The following is a 4,273-nucleotide window of genomic DNA, read 5'->3' as shown; positions in this document are numbered from 1 at the left end:
GACCTGCACGTGCAGGGATGATTTTGATGAAATTGTTCATAAAAAATAATCCCACAAAACATTGCCGTCTTGTCTTTTAGCTTTTTTAATCCGACAACGTTAATTGAAATAGCTGTATACAAACATGCCTTGTCAACCGCAAGTCATCATAAAAGAATTCTTTGTGTACAGTAGGTTTAATAATGCAACGTGACTTTTAGCACGATCATACTGAAAAGGAACAATTTTATTCATGGCAATGTTGGGTGTATTCCGACACCTCAACAAATAGTTGAAAAATCTTAAAGCATGCACACACTTCCAGAAACAGAAATGATTATGACAACTTTAAGTTTCAACCTAGTACAGAAACTTTTACATTTCGCAACGTTGGGCTTTGACAGACGAACATTGAAAAGATCGGTTAATACTTATGGTCCCTAGCTTCTGCTATCTCGTGCGTAAATGACCTATAAATTAAACGTGCATCAATCTTTATCGGCTTTGAAACCTATTTGTTATTTCAGCAAAATCAAAAGGACTAAGTTTATCCAACTTAATACAGGTGATTTGAAGCTTGTCGGTTCAAACCTGATCGGACTTGAACGCCTCCAGTAATTCAACAAATAATAATTTTTCTGAGCTCTACTGTCCCCGTCTAGCCGTTCCTGTTGGGAAATCGAATTTAAGACATTGGTGTAGCACTATGGTAGACAATTTCTTGAACAATTTCCAAAGTGACTGTGAACGCCCACCTCTGCTGAAAACGGTCCCTTCCACAGACAGCGTGGTGATGACGCTGGAGAAAGCAAAACTTGTTTACTGTTGGTCCTAATTCCGATTCACTGCGCAATTTAGTCATCCATTCCCCAACCTGACCACTGCGTCATCAATTTTTTTTAAAGGGGAAGTATCATTGGGTTTTTGTTGAAAATGATGAAATAAGACTCGGCTTGAGTCAGCTGCCAAATAATTCTAGAACTGAGAGGAAAGAAGTCAACTTAATTCTTGAAAGAAACAGCCCGTAATCTGTTCTACCGCATTTTTGGAAACAAAAATGCGAACTTGAAAAACATTAGCCTAACATTTTTCAAGTTTCAATCCATACCGGCCTACTCTGTCTCCGGCCAGAGGCACTAATCGACAGTTTTGTGTCACTGGGATGATGATAACAAACTTGACAATTATTTCTTTGTTTCTGCTGACTGACAAACATTTTGGGGTTTTGAAATGACAGCAAATTTGCGTGATACTTCCCCTTTAAGTCTAAAAGACGACGACATCTCAACCTTTGTCTCAGCAGCCTGAGTATTTCCCCCTTCCCCTCCCCCTTCCCTTAGGAAGGCCTTATACTCAGGTTATTTGCCTATTGGTCTAGTTTTTCTACAACATGACTTGTAGCACGAACGATTAAAACTCGCTATTTTTTTTTTATACCCCTTGGTGGATGTGAAAAAACGTAAACACGTCCACAAATAATTGCAAAATTCTTAAAACAAGCCCACATTTCTGGCCCCGGTTGTTCACAGAGTGGATAACAGACATGCATAACGTTATTCAGCGGATAAATCGCTATCTAACGGATAAAATGTACTCCAACTAACACATTTTATCCGCTAAAATGCGAAATTAGGTATTTTCGTAAAACCAACCGCCGAAAGCTTGTAAATTCGGGAAATTAGATTCCGTTTCCTAAAACTTTCTGTCTCAGCTGCGTTGTTGATTTGTTGCGACAAAATTAAAGTCTATTCTCGGCAAAACTCGACTGAAACAAAACATCGATCTATTGAAGCACCCACATCGGCTAACAGTGTTGTCACCTGATCCACTCCAAGCCGATAACAATTCAAATCAAACGCTTCCTCTTTTTCCGGCCTACCCTTTACCGACATATCCATAAAAGAAACCCACGCTTATCTTTATGCGATTACAATGTGTATCGGCGATGTGTATCGGCGCTTCATTGGTTTGGAAAACCTATCCTTTATTGCAGAAAAATAAAGGCTAAGGTTACACAAGTTAAAAAATAACAATACCAAAAAGTAATTCAGGCGATCCCTGCTTCCTTGTCTTCTTTGCTTCTCCCTTGCGGCTTGAAACCGTTATTTTATGACTGCTTGGTTTTGTTGTTGTTGTTGTTGTTGTTGTTGTTGTTGCTGTTTTGTTTTGTTTTGTTTTTGGTTTTGTTTGTTTGTTTTTTATAGGACATTTTCAACGATAACAGGAGCATTTAAAGAACTAGCCCACTTGTACTGTGGCCACACACCCAAACTTACAGGCTAATTTGCACGTATCGATTTCATAGGTCCGACCACAGGCCGCCCAAACTCAAGCTGTGAGCGATTATCATCTTGCGTAATAGCGGTCACGGCGCAAATATAAGAGTTTGTATGGGATTATATTTGACCGGGTTTAGGAGGCAGCGAAACCTAGGAAGAGATAACTCGCTAAAATGGCCTCAAATCAGCACAAAATAACAAACAGACAATAGGCAATACACCTCAGAAGCAAGGTATGTCATTTTTATTAAGAACTTTCCAGTATTTGTTCCTCCTAAATCCGATCGTAAATATTCCCATACAAACTGCCGGACAAACTCTTATATTTACGTCGTGACCGCAATTACGCAAAATGATCATCACTCACAGCTTGAGCTTGGGCCACCTGTGGTCCAACATGCGAAGTACACGTTACAATATGGCCTCCTACGCAGAATCTCTTTGGTTTCGTCACGCTGTGGGGGAGGAATGCGTGACAAGCCCAAAGAATGTCTGCGTCAGGCTACACAATTTGTCGGCGGATTCGCTTTACTGTGGGTGTAGCAGCGCGAGGTGAAAACTGGCCTTATTAAAAGAATCTGTAGTACTGACTACTAAAGATTTTTATAAATCGGACCAATTTTTGTCCGTTTACTCACTTTCTTTGTCAAATTGTACGACATTGGGTTATAACTGTTTGCTGTCGTTTTCATTTAGTGACCTTGGTACCATTCCACAATTATGAAACCAAACGCAAGGCTGATCGGACAGCTAAAAAGGGTAGTTTTCTTGCCCAATATTTCAGTCAGACTGCAGTTTGTCCAAGTGGCCTTCCATTATTCAAAAGTTACCTGCCACAATCGCGGTTTGCTTAAAGGGCCCTATTCAGCCACACCTTTGTTTTTGTTTATATGCGAGAGTTTGGCAATTATATTTTATTTGGAGCATGTCGAAATGAACGAAATCAATATGAAACTACTAAAGATAATGAAACATACTTTCAGGAACACAACTTACAGTAAAGCAATAAGATTTCGCTTTACTATGCAATATAAATGATTTTGATGGCTTTGAAAATGGCGGAGGCTGACTAGGGTCCTTTAAGCCTGGTTTTCACTAATCCCTCATTCCATTCGATTTCTTCCGAAGTATTTCCGAACACTGCTATTTCCAGAAATCGCTGCTTTCTGGATTCTTCGGAGCATGTTTCGACATTGTTTGTCGGGGAGAATTAATAATTTTATGGAGATTCACCCTATTTAGTTATGCCTGGTCAACCGCAAATAACACAACGTACAGAAAGTTACTCGAAGAACATGATAAAGTACCAAGTGATTTTTTTTGTAATTTCACGCTAGTTTGGTTTTACCCTTTGAAATCTACCTTCACAACGTGGCGTATTTACTTTGTTTCGCTAGGAATGAATTTGCAGCAAACTTTACCCAAACTACACACACGACACAGAGGCTACAAAACAGCAATGATTATTATTTCTTTTGTGGGTGTATCTAGACATTTTTGACGACGGAAAGGCGCGGTAAATTAATTGCAAAATACTTGAACTCCACTCAACCACAGTCGGAAAATAACGAAATTCTTTTAGAGACGGAAACGTGGAAACCGCTAATAATAAAGCTTCTTTATTTAGTTCTTGGGTGTTGTAACACAGAGGGAATTTTAAAACAACAATATTTCTTTTAAAGTCTCAAATATTGCTAATAGAACAGAATTCCCGGGACAGAATTGTTGTAACAGTGTACACTAATCGATTAACCTGTTATTGCTCGTTATTGAATACTCGTGAGTTCAAATACTATAGTTACTGTGACTTTCTGACGTGTCCAGACAGATAATTGTAACATTGTAACTACTATTTCACGCGAGCCAACCAAACAGAGTGTTTCCTGAAATTCAGCCGTGCGTGGCCAATCAAGTGCTTCGCGGGCGTCCCACGCGGAAACCACTCGTTTCGTCATTGACAAGCCTATATTCCCTATGCAATGAATGTAAACAGCCCCACAAGTCTAGCCTTCATT

Source organism: Pavona decussata, unplaced genomic scaffold (assembly GCF_977016875.1).
Source record: "Pavona decussata unplaced genomic scaffold, jaPavDecu1.1 SCAFFOLD_273, whole genome shotgun sequence".
Classification (NCBI taxonomy): domain Eukaryota; kingdom Metazoa; phylum Cnidaria; class Anthozoa; order Scleractinia; family Agariciidae; genus Pavona; species Pavona decussata.
The sequence above is the reverse complement of the archived record's forward strand: the minus strand, read 5'-3'. Positions refer to the sequence as shown.